This window comes from Leptinotarsa decemlineata, unplaced genomic scaffold (assembly GCF_025532065.1).
Source record: "Leptinotarsa decemlineata unplaced genomic scaffold, Ldec_3_MD MMD2_tig00000035_RagTag_RagTag, whole genome shotgun sequence".
Lineage (NCBI taxonomy): Eukaryota > Metazoa > Arthropoda > Insecta > Coleoptera > Chrysomelidae > Leptinotarsa > Leptinotarsa decemlineata.
The window spans coordinates 5,800,248-5,812,262 of NW_027412540.1; the positions used below are offsets into that span (position 1 = coordinate 5,800,248).

The 12,015-nt window shown below is 35.9% G+C and overlaps 1 protein-coding gene and 1 pseudogene across 2 annotated transcripts in view; one reads left to right on the forward strand and one right to left on the reverse strand.

Moving 5' to 3' along the window:
* Positions 1 to 12,015, reverse strand: part of LOC111504188 (uncharacterized) — a 442,392-nt gene that overhangs the window by 254,500 nt on the left and 175,877 nt on the right. The window lies entirely within an intron of this gene.
* Positions 10,502 to 11,211, forward strand: LOC141481137 (uncharacterized; annotated as a pseudogene).

A 12,015-nucleotide genomic window follows, 5' to 3' on the forward strand; every position in this document is an offset into this window, starting at 1 on the left:
AATCTGGGAAAAACTCATTGTGGAATTTATTTCGATGTTTTCTCTTAGAACATTTTTAGACTAAAATCCCAAAAGAGTTCATTCATAATTCGACTAGATTCTGTATCTCTTTTCCGAAATACAATTTACACCTTACCATTCTACAAAATCTGAATATAAATTTTCCTAAACACTTTCTATATGCAGAAAATGTATTTGCTAAAAATTTTATTGAAAAGTATCTGATCCTTTCAATTCAATGTTTAACATTCCTATCTTTTGGGGCACCAGATAAAGGATTTCAGTGACGCCATAACCACCAAAATGAAGTGAATCGCACGTGTTCATCAGTTTCAGAGCCCTTCAAGTGCTTCGCTAGAAAAACAAGTCGCCTTATATATTTATATACATAAACGTCATATTCGGAAGAATCACATGTGGTCAGAGCGTCCCCTAAAGGCACCCCAATACCAACAAAGTTATACGTTGAGATGAAAGACAACACCGGCTCTGCAGGTCTGAACTTGAATGCGCTGGAAAAATCGAGGGGTGAATTTTAAGCTATCAAAATAGCGGAAGTTCGACTACTTATTCCCGAGGTCAACAGGTCGAGGCAAAGGGGACAGATTTAACAAATGTGAGTTCTCATTAAGATGTCGATTCTTGAGAAAATATTAACATTTTGACGTCAACAAAGTTGATGTGGACATTACGCAGATTTTCACAGTATGAAGGTTGGGTCCAAAGTGAGTAAGTCTTTTTGATTCTCCACTGCCTCACAAGTGTTAATTGTGATTCAAACATATCAGAACTCGACCAAATAAGTTCAGTTTCTTGGATTATTATATGGTGAGTGATCTTTGAGGTGAGATGGCAGAAATGAAATTCTGCCAAACTCTAAGCAGCTGATTCGGTCAACAGCACCGAATCAGCAGCACAAAGTATGTGCTCTGCAGCTTATTCCTGCTGTATTCTAACAATTGCTTGGTAACATATTTCGAAAGATGTCTTCTTGCAGTCCTAGTGTTCAATGTCAAAATCCCAGTGCCGAAAACCGAACTAGGTTTTTTAATGCTCGCAACAGCTGCAAACTTAGAATAAATGAAAGCAAAGAGCTTCACAATCAGAGAATTAGGGATAAACTGTTTGCCAATCCCAAGGGGTCTAGATCCTTCTGGTCGGTAGCTTTAATAAAAACTTTACAGAATCAACAATTTCACCACTAACACAAGCGAATGGTTCAATTGCAACACCAGTCATAGAAAACGCAAATCTATTGGCTGAACAATTTGCGTTCCCCTTCAAAGTAGATTTTTTGGAAAAGGCACCACTCACTATTCCCGCGCTAGGATTCACAATGCTGGAAATTACTTCCCATCATCGTACTTGAAAAGTGCGCAAATGAACTCGCACCAGTATTTTGCAGACTTTGCAACCTGTCTTAGAAGGCAGGGGTTTTTCCTTCTTGTTGGAAGATTGCTGGCGTTCAGCCTATTCCCAAAAAGGGCAAGAAAAATCTTCCAAATAACTATAGACCAGTCGCTTTCCTATCAGTGATATAAAAATCATGGAAAAAGACGTGAACCATCATATCCTTGAATATTTGGAAGGCTTTTACATCTTGAGCGATCATCAATATGGCTTTCGGAAACAAAGATCAACAGGCGACCTTCTATCGTATGTCACCCATATTTGGAATACCGCAATCAAGGTACATTAGAGTCAAGAGCTGTTGCGCTTGATATTTCTAAGGCCTTTGACCGTGGGTGGCATGAGGGTTTGCTGGCCAAACTTTGATGCTATGGATTGTCGGATCATTTTTGTGTATGGCTCTCCAGCTTCCTGAAATAATGCTCCCTGCGAGTGGCCATCGATGGATATCTCTTGAATATTTTTACCATTAACACTGGCGTTCCTCAGAGATCCATATTTTCTCCAACCATCTTTTCATGGTATATCAACGACTTATTGGAAAAAACCAAGAAACCAATGTATTGCTTTGCTGACGACAGCACACTTGTCTCGTCATTTCATTTCGATTCTAAGACATTGGCTGCGGATGCACATCTTCACCGGCAGCCGGATGTTGAATATCTTAATGAGGATCTAGAAGTAATTTCGAATTGGGGTGAAAGTAACCAGGTTCAATTCAATGTCACAAAAATCCAGGCATCGGTTTTCTCCAAAGAGATAAATGTATCCGAACCAGATGTAGGTACCTAATAATGTCAGGTCAGGCAATTCCGCTTTCTACTTCGATGAGTTTGTTGGGGGTTAAAATGGACACCAATATGTCTTGGCACAATCATGTCGCTGGAATTACAAAGGCTGCTTCTCAAAAGCTTTGAACACTGTTTCGAATCAGAAAACTGTATACACCTCAGCATATGTTGATGCTTTATAGAGCTCAGATCAGACCTTCTTTGGAGTATTGTTCTCATGTATGAAGCTCTGCACCTAAGCATACCCTGAAGCTGCTGGATTCTATTCAGAAAAGAGTTATCCGCCTGACTGGATACGCGAACATCATTTGCAACCTTGATAGTATGGAACATAGAAAAAGGTTGGCGTTTTGCCTTTCTTCTATAGATACTTTCACGGAAAGTGTTCAAGTGACTTGGCACATTTGATTTCACCAAGAGCGGTACATATCAGAAATACGCGACGGACTGTGGCTGCTCATCGTTTCAAGGTTCAACTCAGTGCACCTCGAACTTCACTGTTCAAAAACTCTTCCATTTGGAAAACTGCGTTTATGTGGAATACACTTTTTGAGAACGTTTTTCCAAAAGGATTTAATTTCCATCGATTCAAATCCAATGTGAATCGCTACTTTCGCGTAGACCTCCCATGTAAGGGATTCAATAGCTTCGCTATCTTGCAGGTCAGTGTCGCCAGGTATCCGAACCAAAAACAATTTGTTGCGTCTTCCTATAGAGGAGAGTCGTTTTCAGCAGTTTTCCACTAACTTAGACGTTAGAAAATTGAATCCCAGCCATTAAAACTTCATTCATATTGAAAAGGGAATACTTTCAGGAGAAACTAGTTACAAAAAAAAATTGTATTTCTAATTCTCCCTGACCAAACAAAAAAATTTAGGAATTTTCCAAAGAAAGGAAAAACATATAACCACAATAGAAACTCTTCATAAAGATATGTAGATCATACACAGAAGTTTCTTTCAGATCAAAAACTATTTTTCCCATTCATTTTGTATTATAAATAATAGTTATGAAATTGAAACAGATATTACTCATAGGCACGCTACACAATGTTATATATGAAAGAGTATTGATATGAAATATCACTTACATGGAACACTAGCTATTATCCTAAATGGTCTAATACAAAGTTTTATGACGAGATATGTTGTCTTACCACCTATCAGCATCGTTTTGGATGAAAATACAAGACCCAGCACACATTTTTTTCAGGAAAATTACTATTCTATGTCACTGGAAGAGCCAAATCGGTTCTTGTATCGGTTCTTGTAAGAGTATGTACACATGTACAGGAGAGGAAGGAAAAAAATACCTCCAATAAAAATTCTTCACAAAGACATGAAGATCTTACACGAACGTTTCTTTCAAAAATGAACAGAAATAAAACACCCTTTCGAAATAACTACTTTCATTTGAACAGTAAACAGTCCTTACGAAACTACTATTTTTATATCAACATTGCATTACATGAAAACCACTTTGAATGATGGAGAAGTAGATAGCCGAAAACCTTTTTTCTCAAAAATCGAATTTCTCCTAAAAATATTCCTTTTTCAATTTATATGAATAATTCATTCAAATGGGACATACTATCAGTATGAAAGAAATGCAATAATAGAGAAACACGTTGATCATTTGAGGCCATCGCCAATCGGAAGGAATTGATCAGAAACATTTTATTGTCAAACACTTCCAAACCACACATATACATAAATCTATCTTTCACTCATTTATGTGATACATGAAATAACCCGTGCTAGGAATCACACGTTACAATCTGACACCTCGTTAATCCTTAGCTCGCACAAGTTTAGAGATTTATTTCAATAGATATAATCAAATATACTGTATTTTTTGCGTGCATTCACAAATTAACAAGAGGAAACCACGCCAGTTCCTAGTAACTATATACTCACTAGCGTATGAATCAGTTGATAGAATTGGCATCAACTTCATATGCATGATTTGTAGTTACTGCATGCAGGAAGGAAGTAATACCTTATTGCTTTTGTTTTGCTATGGCCATCATCATCAAGACGTCAATTCTGGGAGCATAATTTTTTGTGTCTCATGGAAGTAAGAAATATAAAACGATTCTGAGCACTAGTTATGATATCTTTTCGTAACAATATGAGCAAGGTATACATGAGTGGTGACATGACGATTCAATGTTCTATTTCGAATACTGAGTGATCAAATTTTACACCAGGACACTCAGGCATCGCAGGCAAAGAAAAAGCTCATGAGTGTGCCAGGCAAAGATAATCAGCTCCATATATAGGCCTGAACCAGCTGTGGCGTACCAAGAGCCTATGGTACGCCACCAGATTGGAAGGTGGGTCTATAAATAACAAAGAGTACATATGATGTACTGTTTGGAACCTTTGGTGTAGTAATGAATATTACTGGAGTTTATTCCCAACACCAAATCGTTATTTTTACACCTCGACACGTGTTTCGTGTAATATTCATAAAGAGTACAGGAAAACCATACTCGGATACACACGGGAAAACCTATATAAAGTGGCCGTCCGAGAAAAGAAATAAAGAACTTCTTCAAAGCAGGGATCGGAACACTAACAGGTCTATTCACTGAGCACTGCCCATTGAGAGGACACCTCAACAAAATGGGGCTGTACAACGGAGACTTTGACTGCAGGCAGTGCAACAAAGGCACAGACAGAGCTCGTCATTTTATACTTATGTGAGATACTGGATGACAGGGGGCAACCAATTTATGGACAACACAAATTATATCTAGAAGAAAATGGCATACATTCAGCACATGACACAAGATTGTTGGAATGGGGTAATGAAAAAGATTAAATAAACTCCCAATAAGCCTATGAAGACGCATTGTTTTTCGAAGACTTGAGAGAAATTGACAATTCAAAAAAATAGTAGAAGAAAAAATGTTGAGCGTTAGTTCTAGTTATAAATACGCGTTACGCGTATTTATGCCGTAATATCCAGTCATCGAAGATATTAACTCAAGCTGTATAAACCTCTGAAGAAGCTAGCCAATCGCTTCAGCGATACGTCAGGAAGAAATTCCAAAAATCCACGGCAAATCCAAAGAATATTCAAACTGAAAACCTCGGCTGCGAAAGCTTCAACTATTTTGTTAAATAGTTATTGTTTTAGTATTGGTATTGATACTTCAGGTAACATTTGTTATTTCATGTACCTGTTGCAGGTACCAAAAGCACATTGGCTGTATCATTGTATATTCAAGAACTTATTTGTCAAAATGCATCAGTTTACTTGAAAATGGTTAAAAAAACTGAAACCGGTCGTAACGAATGAATAACTTAGAAGAAATTAGAAAAGAAAAAGTTATTTTCTTTATCCTATATTCACACATCGAAAGCATTTGCTGAAAAGGATTTTTTCAAATATTGGATGGCACGCATTTTGATTGATTTGTATACGAGAAATCCATGTGTGATTATTTCCAGAAAAAGGAAACCATTATATAAACTTCAGAAATGTAGTTTCAAAATTCTAATTTAAATATTCATGTGAAATACTCGTAGTAGCACCGATTTATGTGCATTTGATTCGGTTGAACAGTAGTGTATTATAAATATCCACAGAATATCGATCAATAATCCCGGATTTTCAATTTTCGACTAGTCACGGTTCGAATGAATCTCCTTTGATAATAATAATTATCGCCGTAACAGTGTCACCTTGGCGATGTGAGGGCGGTGCTCCGGAAGTTTCGGCGGCTAGTTGACAAATTAGGTGCAGGTCCTCTCCTGACGCTGGCCATCCGGATCTCTGCAGAGGAACACGACAAGCGTTAATACGCCTCTTCCGGAGAACAACATTTCATTAACAATTATTATTTGTTTTTATGAAGGTACGATGAACAACGTTCGAGTATGAATAAATTAACACTTCAATTGCCCATTTACAATTGTTTATTATTTACATTTTTATCCAAAATACAATCAATCAATTACAATATGATCAATAAAGATACAAACCTATTGACAAAGCTGCATGTATAAATGAAAAAAAATCTATAAGCATATATTCACAAACACAGAGTGGCTCAATGACAAGTTTTAAAAATTTGTTTTTGAAAATAATCTGTTAAAAATTGTAAACCAGTTGTCACCCCCTCACTAACGACAAACCTCGGAAGTCGAAACATTTGCGAGCTAAGAATTAGCAAGATCTTACCTTTTAACGTACGATCCCTTGACGGTATTCGTATGGGTCTTCGGGTTTTTGTGAAATTCAACAAAGTAATGCTTGTACACGTCAACTTTGGTTACATAAAAGAACGAATTCCGCGTATTATCACACCTGTGACTTTCAAACACAACCGGTGTGGGCCCCAATCCCCGAATCTTTAATGGGAATAGGGATAAATTTATTTGAAATTGAACGGAAATTACCTTTCTATTGATACCATTTCTTTTACTTGGACAATTAATAGCTCTGACAGTTTCAAGAAGGTTTAACACTGGATCGTTGACAATTTTGTCTTTTTGAAATACAAATTAGGCCTTTGATAGAACCTAAGTCAATTTTTTCGTTATGAATTTCACTAGTTCGGACTTCCATTTGTCTGATATTATTTATATAAAATGATTTGAAATCCCCGAAATAACTGAAAAAGAAGAATTAAAAATTAAAGGAGATGAATAAAAATTAATAGCTGAAAAAAACAATTTTATTAAGCAAAAACCTGAAATGAAATAAAGTACAAGTGTAATTGAACAAAAAATAAATAAAATATAATTAAAAAGTTGAGAGATTCCAAGTCAAGTTAATTTACGACGTTTCGATTGTTAGTATCCACAATCGTCTTCGGGTAATGACTGGACCGATTCCTCCTATTTATAGGTGATTTAAGTACTTTCACTTATCTGTGCTTTCCTTTTTGCCGAGTTGGCCTTTTTTCGCTTGATTATGGGTTTCCATATATTGTGTATCTCTACGCTAGCTTGGCTGAATACATTGTTGTATAACATGTATGCGGCTTCTTTGAATTTCCTTCTAAACCAATGTTCCTTTATGTGTATGTTGATGGGTCCAAACGTGCTCTGCTATTTCTGATTTGCCATTATCCCTTCGCTGTGTGCTCGGCAATGCGAACATTCAATGGCCTCTTAGTTTCACCGGTGGAACCAGAGATTCGGCTACACAAAACTTGTCTAGATTTTTACTCCCCATAATACAACCATTACAAAAAAAAACATCATCTTTTGTGAAGAATTCAAGGCATTTTGTCGAACTACTAGGGGCAATTGAAATCACACATGAAGATCAACTAATCAGTTTCGACGTGGAGAGCCTTTATACCAACGTTCCGATCATACAGATGAAGCTATCCGAAGACGAGGACCTAGAAGAACGAATTTACCTATAGAAGTAATTATGGAATTCTAGTATGCTGTGTACGAAACTGTTATTATCAACTGAAGGAAGAATTCTTCACACAAGATTAGGGACTGCCAATGGGATCTCCACTCTCACCAGTCATAGCCAACATATGTTGTTTGAAACTCTGGCCGTTGAAGAAGCCCACAAGAAACCTCATGACTGGTTGAGATACGTTGATGACACCTTCATAATATGGAACCATGGGAATACTGAACTAGACGCCTTCCCGAAACACATCAACAGCGTAAGACCTTTCATCACTCTCATAATGGAGAAGGAAGCCCACAACGAATTGAAATTCTCAGACGTATTGGTGAAGAGGACCGACACTAAGTGGGAAACATCTGTATACCGAAAACCCACTCACACGGGACAGTATCTGAACCACGAATCCAACCACCATCAATCGACTAAAAGAGAAAAAATTAAAACTCTATTAGACCATGCTTTCGAACTTTGTAATACGAAGGAGGGTCTCGAGAAGGAACTAGACATCATCAAAAATCTTCAACGAAATGGCTGCTCCAAAGCGATGGTGGAACAGACTTTGGCTAAAAAACAGCAGGAGCCCCGAAAGGAAGAGAAACCGTCACAACCAGTGCTTGCACTTACCTACATCAGAGGATTATCGGAAAAGATACGAAGAATTGGATCCAAGTACAACTTCAGAACCTGCTTCAGATCCGGAAACACTATCCGTAGCAGCCTCATGAAAACCAGGCCACCAAACGAGAACTGCGATTCCAAGAATTGCATTTACCGGATACCCTGTGAGTGCGGAAAATCCTATATCGGTGAAACTAAGAGGACATTGAATGTTCGCATTGCCGAGCACAAGGAACACACACAGCCAGAGGAAACCAGCAAATCAGGAATAGCAGAGCACGTTTGAATCCATCAACATAACATCGAATGATCCCAAGCTGAGATCATACACAAAGAGAAACGTTGGTTTAGGAGGAAATTCAAAGAAGCCGCGTACATGTTATCCAACAATGTATTCAGCCAAGCTAGCGTAGAGGTACACAACATATGGAAACCCATCATCAAGCGAAAAATGGTCAACTCCCGCCAAACGGTCATCTCCCACTAAACCAGTGAAGCGGAAAAAGGAAAGCAGAGATAAGTGAAAGTAGTCAAATGACCTATAAATAGTCAGCTCGCGGAAGAATCTGTCCAGTCATCAACCGAAGACGATTGTGGATACTAACAATCAAAACATCGTGAATTAACTTGGCTTGGAATCTCTCAACTTTTAAATTTAATTTTATTTATTTTTTGTTCAATTTTACTTGTACTTTATTTCACTATTATTTCATTTCAGGTTTTTGCTTGATATAATTGTTTTTTTTTTCAGCTATTCATTTTTATTCTTCTTCTTTAATTTTTAATCCTTCTTTTTTAGTTATTTCAGAGATTTCAAATCGTTTTATGAAATATCAGACAATGGAAGTCCAAACTAGTGAAATTCATCATGAAACACTGTCAATCACTTTCAAACAATCAATTTTTTCGACCAATTTTTCAATAATTCTGAAAGTATGAAAAAAAGTATAACCGAACAAAAAATGTTTTGTTAAAATCTATGTATGTATTGCTTCTACTAGGCTTGATCTAGATTTTATAAATATCTGATTAATAATTTCTCAAAGAATCTGCCTTAATATATCACGAATTTTATTCCAATGAGCTTGTGAATGAATTTTGGATGCAATATCATAATTCATGCTTGTGATAACAAGTTAATTATTAACATTTGGGCCTTCGCTCAACTCACTGAAGCCTACTGGAATTATATGATCATGTGGAGGCAGATGAATGACAATAAAAACAATTTTCAAAGAACAATTTCAAAACCATTTTCAGTAATAGAAGTAAGTGTAAAATAAGGTGTGAGGAACTACATACTTGAACGTAGGTAGATACATAGAATGCGTGTCACAGTAAGGTTTCATTAGAACTTCGAGACAGAATGAAATTATCAAAAAATGTTACACAAAAAAGTTTTATATCAAAGCTTCAGACGTTTTAGAAATATTCTCCAATATGAAGGGTACTCAGTAGAATGTAGAGTACTGAAGTTAGTTTTTTTTGGTGATTAGAAATGTATAATAATACATCTAACAAACAATGCATACAAACTATTTTCTCTGCATTCCTCTGCTAAATTATTCAGTTTTTTGTAGTAGTATAATCTGCATAGAGAATTACAGAACTTGAACTAATATGGTCAATTATATCGTTTTTAAATGACAAAAAAATCGGCGGACACAGAATCGATTCCTGAGAAACTCCCAGGTCCATCTCATGATATTTAGATGATAGCGCATATATGCCATCAGCCATGACGAAACATTTCCACGAAAACCAAGTGAATGCAATATACTTTCGATTATCCTCAGGTCAATAATATCAAATGCTTTCGATAAGTCGAAGAACAGTGATTCCACATATTTCTTTTTATCTAGAGAATCGTAGATATATTCGAAGTAATTGTTTGACAGAAACCATGTTGATATTTTGACAGCATTTGGATTTTGAGAATTTTTATTTCCTCTTTCAACTCAGAGATTTGTTACTTTAAGTTTTGTGTATATTTCTTCAATACACGACTATACAAAATAATTTTCGCTCTTTGTCCTAAAGTTTATTTTATAATTTTCTGCTGAATTATGAACAAAAACGAACAGAAAATACCTTTTTTGGTATAAGGTTTGTTTTTGTAATAGTTGTAGTAATAATATTCATTTTTGAATTTTTTATAAATTTTAATCATTTTTAATACATTTAAAAATACCGCGCGATCAGAGTGGGGATTTAACGTTCACACAGTGCTGATAGATGGCACTAGAGTGATAAACAACGATCAGGTGTTTTTGACAAATCTAGAATAACTTAAAATGTCGTCGAGAAAATGTAAATATGATGTAGATGCATTTTGTTATATATGTGGGCAATTTATTAAAGTTTGAGATATAAAATACGAATTAAATATACATCTTACGTTCTCTGTGGAGCCTACCAAGCATATTTTGGCTGTCTGGTACGGAACCAAGACAAGACATGGGCTCCACATGTTGCTTGTAGTTACTGAAAAAGATATTTGGAAGGTGAGAAAATTTTAATTGAATGAAGAATTAAATATAATAGACATATTAATTTCTATTTCCATATTTTAGGTTGGTATCGAGGTGAGAAAAGGTCTATGAAATTTGCAATACCAAGAATCTGGCGAGAACCAAAAGACCACGTTAACGACTGCTACATTTGCATTGTGAATCTGAGCAAAAGACGTAGAGGTAAAAATGCAAAACCTATCGAATATCCAGATCTTGAATCTTCTTCTGCTCCAGTCGCACACGATCTGACACGACCAGTACCTGAGCCACCGAAAAAATTATCACAGAAAAGTAGCTCATCTCTCAGTTCTCATTAAAGTAATTCCGATAAGGAGTTTTTACCGACACCACAACCAAAACATCATATCATCAATACAGAAGATTTTAATGATTTGATTGAAGATTTAAATTTGCCAAAAAGTAAAGCAGAGCTTTTAGGCTCTCGCTCAAAATTGTGGAATTTGCTAGATGATGTTAATATCACGAATTAAACCTCAGAAGCTTTTGAATATTTGATAATTTTTTTTCCGAAGTTATCAGAAGAAAAGGTTAAAGCTGGGGTTTTTGTGGGTCCAAAAATCAGACAGATTGTCGCCGATGAAAAGTTTCCTAAGTTACTGATTCGTACTCAAAAAGCGAGCTGGAATAGTTTCAAAGCAGTCGTTTCTGGATTTTTAGGAAATAACAATGCCGAAAACTACAAAAATCTAGTTGAAAATATGCTAAAAAATGTTGCGGCCATGGGCTGCAGGATGTCATTAAAAGTACATATGATGCATGCTCATTTAGATAAATTCAAAAAAATATGGGAGCGTATTCAGAAGAGCAAGGGGACCGTTTTCACCAGGACATTATGAGCTTCGAACAACGTTATCAAGGCCATGAAAACATGATGGGAAACTATATTTGGGGTTTATTGAGAGATAGTACCTATGAACATAAAAGAAAAAGTAAAGGTGTGCACTTTTAAATTATTTTCTACTTTTTTGTGAGTTAGGTTGAAAGTTAAACTTAATAAAAATGATAAATTTTTTTATTTAAATGGTTTCATTTTCAATTAAAAATTAAAACCACAGATTTTGAAAGATATCGTTCAAACAGTTTCCTAAATAAAAAAGCTAACTTTTTCATGCAGTTTATTTATTATTTTTTCGTTGAATTACGACCTAAATAATTGAAATTTAATGCTTTAAAGCTAAAGTCAAATTTTGTGTTGATCCGTGAATTTTTCGAAGAATGTTTTTATATCCTCGCCAGTATTCGTCTCAACTTCTTCAGCATCATTGCTTTCTGGG